The following is a 19,101-nucleotide window of genomic DNA, read 5'->3' on the forward strand; positions in this document are numbered from 1 at the left end:
TCAGAGCACCAGAATCAAATACAGTGAAAACAGGGGTTATACCATGGGGGAAGATCATACAAAGAAACAAAAAATGACATGCTACATTATAAATAATCCCACTTTTTGGCATTTACCCAAATGATTGCAAACAAGACCATACTAAAGCTACCAGCACAACTATGTTTATTGCAGCATTATTTACCATAGCTAAGATATGGAACCAACCCAGATGCCCCTCAGTAGATGAATGGATCAAGAAAATGTGGTACATATAGACAATGGAATTCCATGCCTCCATTAGAAAGAATGGCATTGCCCCATTTGTTAGGAAATGGAAAGACTTGGAAAAATTATATTAAGTGAAGTAAGCCAGGCCAGAAGAATCATAGGTCCCATGGTTTCCCTTATTTTTAATTGTACGAGACAAGTAGAAAAGGTCAAAAGCTATGTACATATGACCAGATATGATGAAGGTAAGTGAAATGAGCCCCAAGATAGGAACACAAGTGTTTTTTTCCTTTCTTTCTGTTGCTTCTCATGTATTTATAATGTACCATGTGATATTTTTGTTGCTTTGTGTGTTCCTCCCCACGGTATAATCCTTGTTTTCACTGTATTTGATGTTGGTATAATTGGGAAGGGGAATGGGAAAAACAAATTGTTTAAATAGGGATACAGTTTAAACCATTGTAACAATGAGATGTATAAGACACTATGTTGAAAAACAAACTTCACAATTTAGGCAGGGGAGAGGGAGTAGTGTCTTTGTAGAGGTGGGAGGGAAGGGATGGTAGGGGATAAAAAATGTACTCATTACCTTGCTCATGTAACTGTGGCCCCTCTGTACAGTATTTTCACAATAAAAAAACTTTATTAAAAAACAACAGAGAAAAATCCCTTGTTTCCATATTTTGGAATGCATTTCACTTAGCATCAACTTATATGGTAATATATACATGTTTCCATCAGAAAAAATGACATCACCCCTTTTGTAAGAAAATGGAAAGACTTGGGGAAAAAATCTTATTAAGTGAAGTAAGCCAGATCCAAAGAAACACAGACTCCATGGTTTCCCGTTTGTGTAATAATTATTATATGTCTAGGTTAGTCCTAGAAGGGAATCACAATATCTCAATAGTAACTTCTTAAAATTCTTCTCCAAGCTTCACTGTTAATGGGAGAGGCATTTGCTTTGTGAACGTGTAAAATGTGAGAAAGAAAATTCTCCAGAGAATAATCCTGTGATCACTGAGGAAATGATTCTATCCCTAGACATGCTGTCCTCAGATATGGTGGCATGCATAGTTGAAGATTTAATCTTAATGATTCTCATTATTTCCCTATAACAATTTACCTTTGCTTCATGTGTTCCCCTCTAGTATTTTCTCTCCCTAACACAGAAGCATACATAAACTATAGAAGCACATAAACTGTGCCCCGGGCTTTCCAGGACCATGGGGACCCAGGCTAAGACAGTAACATATGGTAAATCAAAATAGAAGAAAAGAAAACTTCTAGCTGCAGAGGCATAAAAAGCTCACAAAAACTTCTGTTAATAAACAGAGAATTTGTAAAATTATCCAGAACAACCATTTTAAAGCTCTGGAAATTAACTAAATCAGAGAAGAAATAAATATATTTAAAAAATGAAAAAAATGCAAGCAAAAGGAAGGGAATTTCAAAAGAGAATAGAATCCATTAAATCAACTAAAAATTCTGAAGCTGAAAAGCACAGTAGGAAAAATAAACAGCAAAACAAAACACAGGCTCTCACCAGTTCTAACCAACACTGTGTTGAGGTTGGAGTCATGGTACTGGTAGAGAAAAGAATAGAAGATAATCAGATTAGAAAAAAAAAAGAAGTGAAATTGTATTCCTAGGCAACATGAGCTTTCATGTATATTTCAAGGCTTATATTTATTATAATTTAAAAAGAAGCAGTAGAATTAAGAAGTGAATTTACTTAAATTATAGGATACATGATCCATATGTAAACATGAAATATGTCTCTATAAAGTAGTAATGAACAATCTACAAGTGAACTTCAGAAAACAATTTGATTCAAACAAGGCCATGATGAAAATAATATGGCTATCAAACATCTTAATAATAGTTGAAATTAAAAGGTCAGAATTGTTAAAATACTAATTAAATTTGTCTATACTTTTCAGTTTATGTATTGTACCAGGTTTTTCATAGAAATACATAGGCTAAATCTAATTTTTAAATAGAAATGAAAAGTCCTCAAGCTTCTCTTTGTTGTTGTTGTTGTTATTGTTTTGTTGTTTGAAGGGCTTATCCTTTGGGCCTGGCTGCTGTCCCTGACCTTTTCTGTTCAAGATTAATGTTTTACCATTTTGAGCCACAGCACCACTTCCAGTTTACTGGTGGTTAATTGGAAATAAGAGTCTCATGGACTTTCCAATCTGGGCTGGCTTTGAACAATGCTCCTCAGATCTCAGCCTCCTAAGTAGCTAGGGTTAAAGGCATGAGCCTTAGCCCAGCTAAGGCCCAGGTTTTATAAATACATATTATAAATGAGGAATAAAATTAAAGGATCTAAAAATGCATAATAATCAAAACAATGCATAAAGCTAACATAAATACGGAAGTTTAATGATTCTATAAAAATAGATCCATCAATCAATGGAAAAGACAAAGAGAGAGAGAGCTGTTTCCTCACATTCACAGTGAATGCACTTTCAAAAAAAATTCCAAAATAATGAAATGGGAGGCATGATAATATATCTAAGAAATATGCAAAAACCAATATAATAACTCCTAATAACATATAATACATAAACCACTATAATATGTTATGGAGTCAAACTTAACTATGAAAGTCTAAATCTTGAGTCTAAACTCTGAAAGGAATAAGACAGTTCCCAGGGCTGGTAGCAGGGCACACAGAAATGAGGAGCTATCCATCAAGCATAAAGTTTCAGTTTAGCTAGATAAATAAGCTCTAAAGCTCCACATCCCACATTGTAGCAAGAGCCAAGAGTCATGTAGTATATATTTTAAAAAATGTTAATATGGTAGACCTCATAGTAGGTGTTCCTATCACAACAAAATAATAAGAAAAATCACTTTTTTAAATGTTTCTGTGCTGGTCATGGGCCTTTAACTGAGGACCTGGGTACTGTTCCTGAGTTTTTGTGTCAAGGCGAGCACTCTAGCACTTGGGCCACAACTCCACTTTGGGCTTTTCTGGTGGCTAATTGGAGATAAGAGTCTCATGGACTTTCCTGCCAGGGTTGGCTTCGACTATGATCTTTAGATTTCAGTAGCGAAGATTACAGATGCTTCAGTAGCTAAGATTACAGATGCTAGCCACTGGCTCTTAATTCAGAAATCCCTTTTTAAATTTGGGTTTACTAAAGATTGTTTAGTTACAACACCAGTAGTGCCACAAAGAGAAAAAAGAAAAGGAAGGCAGGAAGACAGGAAGAAAGAAAAAAAGGGGACATCTACAGCTGAGACTTATTCCATGGTAGAGTTCTGTGCTAGCAGTTTGAGTTTTTGTGCTCAATCCTCAGAAACAGTTACAAAGACTGATAAATTTCCAAATGACAAAACTGGATCAACCTGAATCACAAGGTAAATAAAGTAACATTAGTTTGGAATTAAGTGTGCAAACTAAATGACTGTACCTTATTGACTTATACAATCACTTCCTTTCAAAAGCAGCTGCATATGAAAAATCAGGTGGGGGTGAGACTTCATAAAAGATAAAGCTTCCAAACATTGTTTTACTTAGGTTTTAATTTCAACAGTTTAAAAGCATATAGTCAGTTCTCTTCACATGATATAATAAGAGTAACCTCTTCATCTCTGGAATCTTCCTCCCAAACACAAACAAGTATCTAGAAATCACAGTTTCAGATATATTGCAATAGGAGGGCATCTATGAACCTACCTGAGAAAGAATTGTTAAGGACCAACCTTGCCAACAGTGAGGAAAAATGTCCTAGTAAGGAGTCCCAGGAGATATCATGACTAAGCTTGTGTCCACATACTAGTGCAGCAAAAGTTAATTGTGTAAAACCAAGGATATCTGGAAAGGAAACTTCAGTTGATATTCATGTATTAGTACCAATTTATTCATTATAGCAAATGAACCACACCCATGTGAGCATTAATGCTAACCGAAAAGTATGTGGGTTGATAAAATATATAAAAAATCTCTCTATACCACATGCTCAATTGCTATGAATGAACAGGAAGGTGAATAAACATAAAAAATAGTCACAAACACATCTTGTTTGCTTGTTATTTTGAAGATGGAGTCTCATGGACTTTTTTTCCTAGGCTGGCCTTGAGTCTTTTGATCTCAGCATCCTGAATAGATAGGATTACAGGCGTGAGCTACTGTTGCTAGGCGTGGATACAATATCTTGGATTTCCTTTAAAATAATCTCTTCTAAGGAATCTATGTGGCTCATGCCTGTAATCCTAGCTACTCAGGAGGTTGAGATCTGAGGATCTCTGTTCAAAGCCAGCCCAAGCAAGCAAAGTCCCTGAATTTTTTTATCTCCAATTAACCATCAGAAAACCAGAAATGGCGCTGTGGTTCAAGTGGTAGAGTGCTCACCTTGAGCTGAAGAGCTGAGGGACAGCATCAGGCCCAGATTTCAAGCCCCAGGACAGACAAAAAAGAAAAGATATTGTATCCATGGATTAGATGACTTATATATTAAAATTTTGAATTTACCCAAATTCATTGTATATACTCAGTGAAATTTTAGTAGCTAGAAATCACGTGGAGGTGTGCATGCCATTGTACAAAAATATATGTTAGTGAGACTGTGTTTGATTTTTTTTAATTATATAAATCCCTTAGACAGTTTATTTTACAGTTCTATTTTTTAAATTTTATTTTATTTTATTTTTGTGAACATATTGTACAGAGGGGTTACAATTACATGGGCAGGATTATGCATACATTTCATGTCAAGCATTGGAGCCTCCTCCTTTGTTTATCCTTCACATCCCTTCCCAGCATCCCCCCACCCCCCCACCCAATCCTCCCCCCCTCCCACACACCTCTCCCCCCCCACCAACGTTGTAAAGCTCGTTTTCCACATGACAACTTGTACTTCTCATTGTTGCAACAGGTCCACCTGTATCCTTAAACGACTTGTTTTTCCCCATCTCCTCCACAAGTTATACCGACACCAAATATAGTGAAAGAAGTGGTTATACTGTGGGGGAGGGACATACAAAGCAACAAAGAGATAATCTTATAAATGCATTAGAAACAAATGCATGAAAGAAAAAAACACTAAAATACATATATAAGGATTATCTGACCTTTTCCGCTTGACTCATACATATACTAGATATTGCACATAAGGGAAACCATGGGACCTATGTTTCTTTGGGCCTGGCTTACTTCACTTAATATAATTTTTTCCAAGTTCTTCCATTTCCTAACAAATGGGGCAATGTCATTCTTTCTGATGGAGGCATAGAATTCCATTGTGTATATATACCAAATTTTCTTGATCCATTCCTCTACTGAGGGATATCTGGGTTGGTTCCATATCTAAGCTATGGTAAATAATGCTACAATAAACATAGTCGTCCTGGAAGTGTGGTCTTGTTTGTAAACATTTGGGTAAATGCCCAAAAGTGGGATTGCTGGGTCATAGGGGAGCTCTATGTGAAGTCTTTTGAGGAACCTCCATACTGCTTTCCAAAGTGGTTGAACAAGTTTATATTCCCACCAACAATGAAAAGTAAGGTTCCCTTCTGTCCACATCCCCTCCAGCATCTGTTGTTGTTAGAGTTCTTGATTTTTGTCATTCTAACTGGAGTGAGGTGGTATCTCAATGTTGTTTTGATTTGCATTTCTTTTATGGCTAGGGATGCTGAGCATTTCTACATCTGTCTATTGGTCATCCTTCTTTCTTCTTCAGAGAAGTTTCTCTTTAAGTCTTTAGCCCACTTATTTATTGGGCAGTTGTTTCTTTGAGGATTTGTTGTTGGAGGATTTAATTTTTTGAGTTCCAAATATATTTAGATATGAGACCCTTGTCTGTTGTATGGCTAGTGAAGATCTTCTCCCAATCCGTGGGCTTTCTATTGATCTTGCTAGCTATGTCCTTTGCCATGCGGAAGCTCTGAAACTTCATGCAATCCCATTTGTCCAACCTTTCTTTGATTTGTTGTGTTTCCAGGTCTCTATTCAGAAAATTTCGGCCTGAGCCAAGGAGACCTAGGGTTTCTCCAATCCCACCCTGTAATGTTTTCAGAGTGTCTGCTTTGACTCCGAGGGCTTTGATCCACTTGGAGTTGATTCTGGTGCAGGGTGATATATAAGGATCTAGCTTCAGTTTTCTACAAGTAGTTAACCAATTTTGCCAGCACCATTTACTGAAGAGGCTGTCTTTCTTCCATTCTATTGTTTTAGCTCCCTTATCAAAGATTAGATGGCTATAGGTCTGTAGGTTCATTTCTGGGTTTCCAATTCTATTCCATTGGTCCTGAGGTCTGTTCTTATGCCAATACTAAGTTGTTTTGATTACTATGGCTTTATAGTAGAGTTTGAAATTTGGTATTGATATTCCTCCAGCAGTGTTCTTTCCATTGAGGAGCATTTTTGCTATTCGGGGTCTTTTATTGTTCCATATGAATTTTTGGATTGCCTCTTCTATTTCCTTGAAGAATGAGGTTGGAATTTTGATAGGTATTGCGTTGAATTTGTAGATAGCCTTGGGAAGTATTGCCATTTTCACGATGTTAATCTTTCCAATCCAGGAGCATGGGAGGTTTTGCCATTTTCTAAGTTCTGTTTTGATTTCCTTTTTCAAGATATTAAAGTTTTCAACATAGAGGTCCTTCACTTCTTTGGTTAAGTTAATTCCTAGGTATTTTACTTTTTGAGGGGCTATTACAAATGGAGTTGCTTTCCTAATTTCAGCCACACTTTTCTCATTGTTGGCATACACAAAAGCCATTGGTTTTTAGGGGTTAATGTTATATCCTGCTACTTTGCCAAAGTATGAATCAGCTTGAGTAATTTGGGAGTGGAGTCTATGGGATTCTTAAAATATAAGATCATGTCGTCTGCAAAGAGGTAAAGTGTTATTTCTTCTTTCCCTATTTGGATCCCCTTTATGTCTCCATCTTGTCTTATTGTTGTAGCTAGGCATTCTAATACTAGATTGAACAGAAGTGGAGAGAGTGGGCATCCTTGTCTTGTTCCTGAGTTAAGAGGAAATGGCTTTAGTTTTTCACCATTGAGTATAATGCTGGCTGTAGGTTTGTCATATACAGCCTTTATTGTATTGAGGAATGTTCCATGGATTCCTAATTTTTCCTAAACCTTCATCATAAAGGGGTGTTGGATCTTGTCGAATGCTTTTTCTGCGTCTATTGAGATAACCATGTGGTTCTTATTCTTGCTCCTGTTGATGTGATGAATAATATTAATTGATTTGCATATATAGAACCAGCTTTGCATCTCTGAAATGAAACCTGCTTGATCGTGGTGTATGATTTTTTGGATGAATTGTTGAAGTCGATTGGCCAAAAATTTTGTTGAGAAGTTTTGCATCAATGTTCATCAAAGAAATGGGTCTATAGTTCTCTTTCTTTGATGAGTCCCTGCCTGGTTTTGGGATGAGGGTCATGATGGCTTCATAGAATGTGTTCAGTAGTGAACTTTCTCTTTCAATTTCATTGAAGAGTTGGAGGAGTATTGGTGTGAGCTCTGCTTTGAAGGCCTTGTAAAATTCCGCTGTAAAACCATCTGGTCTTGGACTTTTCTTAGCTGGGAGGTCTCTTATTGTTGTTTCTATTTCAGTGCTTGATATGGGCCTGTTAAGATGGTTTAACTCATCTTGGTTTAGTTTTGGCATGCCAATATTTGCTAGGAAAAGGTCCATTTCTGTCAAGTTCTCAAACTTATTAGCATGACGTTTTGAGAAGTATTACCTTATAATGTTCTGAATCTTAGTTGTTTCTGTGGTGATGTTTCCATTCTCATCTCTGAGTTTATTTATTTGGGTGTGTTCTCTTCTTTTTCTGATAAGATTTGCTAAGGGTCTGTCAATTTTGTTAATTTTTTCGAAGAACCAACTCTTTGTTTTGTTGATTTTTTCTATAGTTTGTTTTTATTCTAATTCATTTAATTCTGATTTAATTTTGATTATTTCTTTCCATCTACTGGATTGGGGTTTATATTGCTGCTCTTTTTCAAGGAGGTTTAGATGTGTCATTAAATTGTTGGTTTCAGATCTCTCCAATTTGTTGATGTAGGAGCTCAGAGCTATAAAATTGCCTCTGAGTACTGCCTTTGCTGTGTCCCAGAGGAACTGGTAATTTGTGTGTTCTTTTATGTTGAATAGCATGAACATTTGAATTTCCTTTCTAATCTCTTCCATGACCCACTCGTGATTCAGCAGTGTGTTGTTCAGCCTCCATATGATACCGGACTTTCTTTGGTGGCTTTTGGTGTTGAGTTCCAATTTTGTTCCCTTGTGGTCAGAGAGAATGCAAGGTATAACTTCAATGTTTCTGAATTTGGACAAGTTTGCTTTGTGGCCTGAAATGTGGTCTATTTTAGAAAATGTTCCATGTGCTGCTGAGAAAAATGTGTATTCTGATGCTGCTGGGTGAAATGTTCGGTAGATGTCTGTTAAATCTAGTTGATCTATGCAGCTGTTTAGATCTGGGGTTTCTCTGTTGAGTTTTTGCCGAGTTGATCTATCTAGTGGGGAGAGTGGTGTGTTAAAATCCTCAACAATTAATGTCTTTGGATCTATATGGGATTTGAGGGAAAGTAGTGTTTCTTGGATAAATTTGGGTGCTCCATCGTTTGGTGAATAGATTTTTAGAAATGTAATATTCTTCTGAAGGAGAGATCCCTTCTTTAGTATGTAGCGACCTTCTTTATCTTTTCTCACGAATTTTAATTTGAAGTCTATTTTATCTGATATTAGGATTGCAACTCCCGCCTGTTTATGGGGGCTGTTTGATTGGTAGGTTTTGTTCCAGCCTTTAACATTGAAAATGTGTTTGTTTTTTTTGGGCAAGATGTGACTCCTGAAGGCAGCAGATAGAAGGATCTTATTTTTTAATCCAACTAGACAGTCTATGTCACTTAATTGGAGAGTTAAGTCCGTTAACGTTAAGAGATAGGACTCAGAGGTATTTGGGAGTTCCTGCCATGTTATCCATCTTCTTGGGGGCTGCGAAAACTGGGTTCTTCCTATGGTTCTTGGATTCTCAGTTTCGGTGAAGTTTCTTGGCATTTATTGCGGTCTTGTTGGTTTTCTATGTGTAGGACATCTTTAAGAATCTTTTGTAGGGCTGGGTTGGTGGAGATGTATTGTTTCAATTTTTCTTTGCTATGGAAGGTTTTTATTTGGCCTTCAGTTATGAAGGAGAGTTTAGCTGGGTACAGTATTCTTGGTTGATAGTTGTTTGTTTTTAGGGCATGGCATACATCATTCCAGGCTCTTCTTGCTTTGATTATCTCTGCTGAGAAATCTAAGGTGATTCTAATTGGTTTCCCTTTATAGGTGCTTAATCTTTTCTCCTTGACAGTTTTAAGGATCTTTTCCTTGGTCTGAGTTGATCTTGTGTGGATTATAATGTGACGGTGGGATGTCCTATTCTGGTCTGGTTTATTTGGGGTTCTAAAAGCTTCTTGTATCTGAATAGGCCTATCTTTTTGCATGTTTGGGAAGTTCCCTGCTAGGATCCTGTTAAACAAATTTCCTAGACCATTAACTTCTGTTTCTAGGTGCTCCTCTGCACCCATTATCCTTAGATTAGGCCTTCTGATGGTGTCTTCCAAGTGTTGGGTAGATCTATCATATTTCTTGGACTTGTCTTGGATGGTTGTATGTTCTTTCTCTATAATATCTAGGCTGTCTTCAATCCCTGAGATTCGATCTTCTGCATGGTCTAACCTGCTGTCAAGACTTTCTACTTTGTTTTTTATTTCTTTTCCTTCTAATTGGTCAGCTTTGATGGCTTCAAATTCTTTGTTGAAGAACGAAAGAGAGGAAAAGGTGAAAAGGATAAGAAAGGAAGAAAAAAGATCAGAAGTTCAGTACAGCTAAACAAAAAACAAAAAGATAAAGAAAAAAAAGTGAAAGAAAACAAAAAAAGAAAGAATAAAGCACACTCACGTATCCCTAAAATAAAAATTATGAGAGGGGAAAAAAAAGTTACTGGAAAATAATTTTTTTTCAAAAAAGGCAAAAATTAAAGATTAAAATATATTTTAGTTTATATAACCTACCAAAAAAAAAAAAAAAAAGAAGAAGAAGAAGAAGAAAAAGAAGAAAAAAAAGTTCTTTGATGTTTTTGGGAGGGGTGGGAAAAATCCTGTATCTCCCTTGTGTCTGTAACCAGCCTCTTGTTGGAGTCTCTGGTCTGCTTGTGGTCCTGTGGCTTGGTTGGTTTCTTAAGTCAGTTTGTTAGAACAGGCAGAAAAATGCTCTGCTTTACCCTGGATTTTGCGATCCTCCTCCCACGCTAGTTCAATGAGAGGCAGATCTGCTTTGAGGATCACAAAAGAGGGGGATGCAGTGATGAGGCTAGGTTCTGGGTAGTATTGAGGCCTTTCAACAAACAGTAGCTTTTCCTGGGGGCTAGTTTGTGAAAAACTCACAGAGCCCAGTCTGGAGCCATTCTCAGGGTTTCTGTTTACTGAATTTCAATTGATTGTTGAGGCTGCTAGAGGGAGGGCCAGCCTCTGGCTCTGATTACCCAGTGAAGAAAGCCACTCCTAGAGCTGGCGCCCGAGCTGGGAGATTTTTCCCTGGGTGGAGCTGAGTCTTTCAGGTCATGCCACCTGAGACCTGCTATTCAAAGGCTTGAGTTGGAGCTAGCAGCTCTGCTGAGCTTTATCGGTATCCAAGATGGAGATCTCCCATACTGGGGGAGGAGGGGTGGCCTTCCCTCCTCTGTTCCCTGAGAAGGAGTGAGGGCTTCGGGCTTCTACTCATGCTAAGTCTTGGTTTCTGGGTCGTCTCTGGTGTGTGAACTGCAGGATGAAGATGTCTGCTCCTTATTGGCTCTTGCTGGTGTTGAGAAGCATCCGCTCGACCACTGCTGCATCTGGCTCCCTCGTCCCGGACTCTCGCCGCCGCCACCGCTGCTGCCGCCCCAGCGGCTGCTGGCAAGAGCTCAGATGTGTCTCCTTGCCTGGATTTTCCCTCTCTGGCCTGACTCTCTGTCCTGTGATGGCACACTTGGTGTGATTCTCTGGCTTAGGACTGTTTACTGGAACTCTAAAACTGCTTTCTATGCAAGAGCTTGTTTAGACTGCACTTCTCCTCCATCTTCCCGGAACTCCTATGTGTTTGATTTTTCAGATGATTCTCTAATTGATGTAGAAGTACAAAGGCATACCAATAAGCAAAAGAAAAAGAGACATACCTTAGAAGATATGATGAAGGCTCTTATTACATCATTGTACTTAAGATACTGAAATACTGGCACAAAATGCACATATAAGATGGTGGAAATAGGAAGTCCAAAAATGTTTATGGTATTGATATTGTAGTTTAGAAGGAAAATTTGAATATGTCAATAAATATGCTAGGAGATCATATCCATATCCATTATTATAAATAAATACATACCAACAACTCACAAAAATTCTCATAGACACATTTTTCAATCAGTACAGTTGGATTATAAATACACATGTTAAATTAGATAATTATGGAAAAATATAGACAACTTCAGATATTAGATTGAAAATGTTAACTTTTTAGCCAGCCCACAAATTGTAAACTACAGAAAAAGATCTGTAGATCTTTTTTTTTTCCAGCTTAAGAATGTCTGTTCATGGGATGACCATGAACAGAGCAAAACTAATTAGCTGCTGAGAGATGGAAAGTATCTCTAACCCAGTGAAAAATGAGAAATGATATCCAGGATGTCCAATCAAATTTGTTTTACTCATAATTACTGCACACAACTTCCTTTAAAAATTAACACAACATTTAAAACGAAAATGTCAAAAAATATTACTGGTTCAAAAATGCAAGGGAAGATGTTCAACTTTAATAATATCAATGAGTCCACAACACTATCACATTGAATTAAATGTATAATCAAATACTTCATACAAACTGTAAGTTCTTTAAGTACACATATAACATAATTTGTTTTGTATTTTTATTAAATTAATTTTATTACATTTAAATCATTGTACAAAGTGGTTTCAATTCAACATCTCAATTTATGAGTGCAATGCATGTTGATCAGTGTCTTCCTGTCTATCTTTCTTGTCAAACTAGCCCAATGATAGCCGTCCCTTCAGATAACCTAGTTCCATTTTCACATATGCATGTTGAGTATTTGTTTTTTTTTTTTTTTTAAAAACAAGGAAAGTATACAGAGGTAATGCAATTGTAACAGTTGTAATGATAAGATGAATAGGGAAAAATGTGTGGACTGTATATTGTTCAGCAGGCTTTTTAATGAATTGCTGATTGTTATTCTGAAATATAAAATACAGTTTATGAAAATAGGGAAAGTGCAATAATATTCACTTTTTTCCATTACTAGGAGGAAAGGAATACTTACAGATTGGCAAACATGAAAATAAAGATATTATTTATGCAGATGCATATCTAACTGGTATTTGCTAAAACCCAGTAGACAATATTAAGAAAAAAAATTGCTAATGCAAATACCCCACCCCCAGTCTATAGACTTTTAATTGTTTTACAATGCCTTTAAATAGTTAACCTTCACAATCTGGGTGTTACCTAATTTATTAATCTTCCCTTCATGAGTTTGTGGTTCTTGAATATATCTACAAAATCCTTTACAAAACACAGAACATTGCTTCCACATTTTATTTTATAGTTTAAATAGTTATGGGAAAACCATTTTATGTTTTACATTTGTATCTCTGATTCCTTTTGAGTTGAACGTTTTCTACAATGTGAAGAATACATTAGATTAGTTTTTTCTTTTTTATGATTTGATGTGAATGTTAATAAAGTGCAAATATTTTTTCTAGTGGATATTTAATAGTAAGTCAGCTTACAATCTGATTTTTTTTTACACACAGGTCTTTCGTTATGTCAATGCTACATTGCCTTAATTAAGGTACTTGTATACTGAACATTGAAATAACATAGTGTGTGTGTATATTTCTTTGTAGCAAGACCATAACTTGAACTCAGTACTTTGCTGTCATTCTACCAAGTGAGCCACACATACAACCCCTATAATATGTATATTAAACAATTTTTGTTTTCAAACATCCGATTCTTCATGGTTTAGGGCTGAATCTTATATATAATTCTTCTTGAAGAACAATGCTTGATAAGAAATGTACTCATTACCTTGCTCATGTAATTATATTGTAAACCCTCTGTATGGTATTTTCACAATAAAAAAAAGTTTTAGAATTTTTGAGTCTTTCAACTAATTTGTTGCATGACAAAGATTACACTTTTATTACTAAATACATTACAAAAGGTTGCTATGGTTATTTTCATTATGATTGCAGTTACTTGGATATATATGCTGCTCTTTATTTTGTTTATATTTCAGGAATATTTGTTATTTATTTCATTTTTCCTTTATTAGTGGGCCTAGAATATTCTGAAATATTTTATCTTTTGGAAAAAACGAGTGTTTTTTTTAATAAGATCATCCTTTATTTTAAATTAATGAATGAAATCATATGGTTCTTGTCTTTATGTTCTTGTAGTGTTACTTAAAATTATTTTTAGTTCCATACATATTGTCACAAGTCAAAATATAAAATCATTTTGTTATTGGGTAAAAAAGAAAACTAGCATATGTGCCATACTTTCTTTGTCTATCAATCATTGAGCAATGTGGTTGTCTTCATTTCTTGCCCATTTAATAATTTTTACTTTATTATTATTTTTTGTATGTGTCCATACTGGGACTTGAACTCAGAGTCTAAGTGTGGTCCTTTAGCATGTTTGCTCAAGGCTCATTATCTATCACTTGAGCCACATCTTCACTTCTAGCTTTTTGGTGGTTAATTGTAGATCAGAATCTTAATGAACTTTTCTGCCAAGTCTTGTTTTGATCCAGGATACTTAGATCTCAGCCTCTTGAGTAGGTAGAATTACAGGCAAGATCCAATGTTTGCCAGGCCAGTTTTGAGTGTTGTTACAAAGAGAATGGGAGATTAGAAGTCTCTTAAACATACAATTTTATTTCTCTGATACACTCAGTAGTGGAATTACAGAAACATGCTGTTTGTGTTTGTATTTTTCTGATGAATCCAATTGCTATTTTCTATCATTGCACTAGTTTATATTGCCACCAACAGTAAGTAGTCTCACAGTTATTTAAGCAAGTAGATCACATTGTTCTGAAGATAATGTGAGTTATCCTGTCTCTTGATTCTCTAAAAGCAGCTTCTCATAAAGCCTGGAATTTCATTCTCTTTCTGAGGCTCTAAATGACCCATGTTATTTTCTTCCTATAGGCAGTTACTAATCCAGACTAATCTCCAGCAATTATCATATAGGTCCATAGCTGGTGGGTCTTATGTTCAGCCGTTCTCCAAAACCTATGGTGTGATCCCTCCACCACTGTAGTCAGTGGAGCTTCATATGACAACTTCATTTGGGAGGATGATCATTTAAATTTACTTTCTCATTGGAGAAATTGTAATATATGCTACTGTTTTCTTTTTTTTAACTTCATTGTGCTTTTTATTTTTTATTTTTTTATTGTGAAAAAAACTGTACAGAGAGGTTACAATTACATGGGCAAGATAATGAGTACATTTCTTATCAAGCATTGTAGCCTCCTCCTTTGTTTCCCCTTCCCATCCATTCCAAGCCTCCCCCCCGACCCAATCCTCCCCCCATCCCCCCACCAAAGTTGTAAAGTTCGTTTTCGACATGACAACTTGTACTTCTCATTGTTGCAACAGGTCCACCTGTATCCTTATTTAAATGACTTGTTTTTCCCCTTCCCCTTCACAAATTATACCGACATCAAATACAGTGAAAGCAGGGGTTATACTGTGGGGGAGGGATATACAAAACAACAAAGAAATAATTTTATAAATGCATTAGAAACAAATGCATGAAAGAAAAAAACATTTAAGTACATATCTTAGGGTTCATTTTCCTAACATCACCTTATCTGACCTTTTCTGCTTGACTCATACATATACTATACAAATATTATATCTTTTGGAAAAAACTAGTGTTTTTTTTTTAATATTGACTTTCTTTACTCTCATTTTCTGGTTTCTATTTGACTGATTTTTGCTATATTTATTTTTTCCATGCTTTTTTTGATTTAAGTTTAATTTCCACATTTCTTATTTTCTTAATGTTGAAGATTAAGTGATTGTTTTGAATACATATGTTTTCTGGTATACATACTTTGTACTATATATTTCCTACCAAATACTATTTAATTTGCATCCCACCATTTTGGCAAGCTCTTTATTCACATTTACTCAATGTGAAATATGATATAATTTTCCTTTATGTCTCTTCTTTGGCTCTTAAGAACTTTAGAATTAAATTTGTTAGTTTCTTATACACTTGAGTATTTTATAGGTACTGTCCTGTTAATGATATCTATTTAATGGGCATTTTTTGTCCAGAAGCATAATTTCTATGAAATTAAGGATTTTCAATTTATTTGGGTTTGTTTTATGGTATTATGTTAGAGTCCATCAAGGTGAATATTCTATCTACATGTAAATAGAATATGTATTTTACTGTTGTTGAAGTGCTTTATAAATATAAACTCAGTCATATTGCTTGATAATGTTATTCAGATAATTGATGTTTTGTGGTCTCCTTTTTATATATTCATTATTTAAAGAAGGTTAGTAAAGTCTCCAGTTTGAAACTTTGTCAATTTTTCACATCATTACTATCAATTTCTGCCTCAAGGATGTTAAAGTTCTGCTTAAGAAGCATGGATATTGACTATTACTATTTCTTTGAGAAAAATTTACTGCATTGCCATGAACCAATTCTTTGTACATTCCTTGTAACATTGCTTGACATGAATTCTACTTTAATATTAAAGTGCCTATACTACTTTTGTTTTAATTAACATTTTTATGGTATAACCATTTCTTTTTAATATCTCTATTTGTATGGAGACTTTTTACTTATAAGGCAAGCTTTGTAGACAACATACCACTGGGTTTTGATTTTTAGAATTTATCTTGAATTTCTTTAATAAGCATTAATGCAAGTTTTATATAATACAGTTATTGATCTGTTTACATTTAAATTTATAATCTTGCTACAGGTTTTCTATTGACTCATCTGTCATTCACTTCTTTTATGACATTTACCTGCCTCCTTTTGGCTTACTTGAATATTTAGTTTAATGTATGTGCATTTTTAGATTAACTAATTATATTTCTTTTGATTGATAGTTTGGAAGTTTTTTAGGTATTGACTTATTAAATCTTTATTTTCCTAGATTCTTTCTTTTCTTTTTCTTTCTTTTCTTTTCTTTTCTTTTTTTTTTTTTTTGCCAGTCCTAGGACTTGACTTCAGGGTCAGGGCACTGTCCTTGAGCTTCTTTTGCTCAAGGTTATCACTAAACCACTTGACCCACAGCACCACTTCCAGCTTTTTCTGTTTATGTGGTATTGAAAGATCAAACTCAGGGCTTCATGAATGCAAGACAAACCCTCTACCACCAAGCCACATCCCTAGGCCTTTATTTTCCTTTTAGGAAAGAAAGGCATAATGTACTATTTGACCTTATTATACTATTTGATATAATCTTATAGCATTTCATTTCTTTTCAATCATTGTCTTTGTGATTAAGGCTTAATTATGTGAATTAGCTATCTTCTTCATTGTCCAGTCTGTTCTCTGACAGAATTCTCCAAGTTCAATTCTCCAACTATTTAGACACTTTCCAAACTTAGAGTTAAAATTCCTAGCAGATAATTTCATAATTTGAATAAATCTATAAATATGGCTATAATTTTCTTGCCTTTTAATATCATTTTATTAGATTTTATCCATTGTGTTTACAGAAATTGTAAAGGCTAAGATAAATAATATTTGCATTTGCAAATACATGTGTATAGATACTCTCTCTGCCTGGAGGGTTTTTCTCCAGGTAGTTATTTAGCTGAGTTGGAAACTTATTGCTATATTTATTGTCCAGGTGCTCAAACTTTAAACTTCTCTAGGTATTGACTGTAGCTATGTGATTCTAAATTGAGGCCTGCAGACTCTTGGTATTATCTGGGCATGTTTAGCTTTCAGCTGTCTTTGCTTGCATGTAGCATGACATTCTCCTTGCCCTTCCTGAGTACTGTTTTTACTTTTTCTTTCTTTTTGCACAAGGTTTACATGGCTGTACAGTTCCAACCTCTCTTAGTAAATATCCCAGCATCAAGGTCTTGGAGGTAGAGACTAGTCAGTGTTAATTTATTTTAGACAATATCTGTTTTATTTGGGGGAAGAGGATGTTTACAGAGAAGAAGGTCCCACACTTGTCCAATTGTATTAGATTTGTCCTTGACATGCAGAATCATGTTGGGTTTCTTACATTCAATCAAATGTAAGCAACCATTTTCTTTTCCTTATCTCCCTCAGTAGTGTGTCTTTTCCCTAGTCTTAGGGGTAGGAGAGTTTTATGTCCCTGTGTCAGCATCTTAAAACTTTTATTTAATGTGAAAGTATGTTGGAGATAAGTAGGGTTGAGGTTCTGTGCCTTACCAAAAGTTATTCTGTTTTTCTTTCCTGGCCAAATCTTGACTGCCTAGTGAGGGTATATGGAATATAGCTTGTGGATGGCAATAGACAACTCTGAAATTCTAAACTGCCGTAGTAACTCCTATCCAACCTATAACAAGTCACTTTAAATGTGGTTGGTTGCTGACTTTTATAGTAGCCGTTTATCTTATATTTGGGCACCAAGGAAACTTTTATTTTTATTTCCTTGAAGAAATTCAATTTACTCCATTACCTTTTAAACTCAACTCTAATTTGCTTAAGAAGAATTATATTTTATTTCATGGATAGCATAGGAACATTATTCTCCATGGCTTTCCACGTTCCAAGCAGAAGCAGGATTCTGTGATGAAATACTTTGGTGTCAGTCTCAGAGCATACTTTAATGTTAAAATATGTAATACCACTTTGTCTCACACTTCTGTTTCAGGTTAGTTGCTCCTCCCAGTGACAGCAGATGACAAGCACAGCTTCGTGTTTCTGAGATGAAGGATGGAGCAGCTTGAAACCTGCTCCTCTCCTTGAAATTTCTTTCAAGGGCTCACCAGGTCCTTAACCTAGAGAGCTAAAAAAGGATACATTAAAGGTAGCATGAACTCTCCTCATTCTGGTGAAAGTTCTTGAGGAGAATCATGTTTTAATGTCAGGATTTTAAAGTTTTTATTATGATCAGCATGACATAAAATAAGTTTACTGATTTAAATATCTACTATATATTTAACATTAGTAACTATAAGCACATTTGTACAGAAGATCTCCAATACTTTTTGCATGAGTGAAACCTTAAAATCATTCCATATAAATTCTCCATTTCTCCCAACCCAGAGACTTGGAGACTTTTATTTGACATTTGTATTGTGATTTTGACTTTGTTATTTGTCCTTTGGGGATTCTTATTTTCCTTGATATAATGTCTTCAACATGGATGAAGCTTCTTTTTCTAGAAATACCAACAGCAATATAGCTACCTTATTACAGAGCAAAGTATCTATGCATAATTATTGTTTGCAATGGTAGAAATGAAACACTCCCCAATTCTTCTTCTTCTTTCTTCTTCTTCCTCTTCTTCCTCCTTCTTCTTTCTTCTTCTTCCTCTTCTTCCTCCTCTTCCTCCTCCTTCTTCTTCCAAAAGGAGGCAGGTAAATGCTATCAACCACAATTTAAATTATATTCTGAATTGTCATGTGACTTTGGATCAAATTTCCTCCTAGAATTAAGGACTTCCATCTGTAAAATCAATGCTAACTACTAATGCTCAGGGCTGTGAAGTTTAAAGATGTTATTTTATTAAGAAGATCTAGCTTTATATATAATAGTATATAAATAGTCACATAGTACTGTATAAAATAATATATTGTCATACTATATAGTAATGGTATATTGTCTAGAGTGACATGCAGTCATGCAGAAA

At 35.2% G+C, this 19,101-nt stretch overlaps 1 pseudogene; it reads left to right on the forward strand.

The window, feature by feature from the left end:
- Nucleotides 1–449: 449 nt before the first annotated feature.
- Nucleotides 450–19,101, forward strand: part of LOC122112364 — a 28,210-nt pseudogene continuing 9,558 nt past the window's right edge.

Source organism: Dipodomys spectabilis, unplaced genomic scaffold (assembly GCF_019054845.1).
Source record: "Dipodomys spectabilis isolate Male_0828 unplaced genomic scaffold, ASM1905484v1 ptg000094l, whole genome shotgun sequence".
NCBI lineage: Eukaryota > Metazoa > Chordata > Mammalia > Rodentia > Heteromyidae > Dipodomys > Dipodomys spectabilis.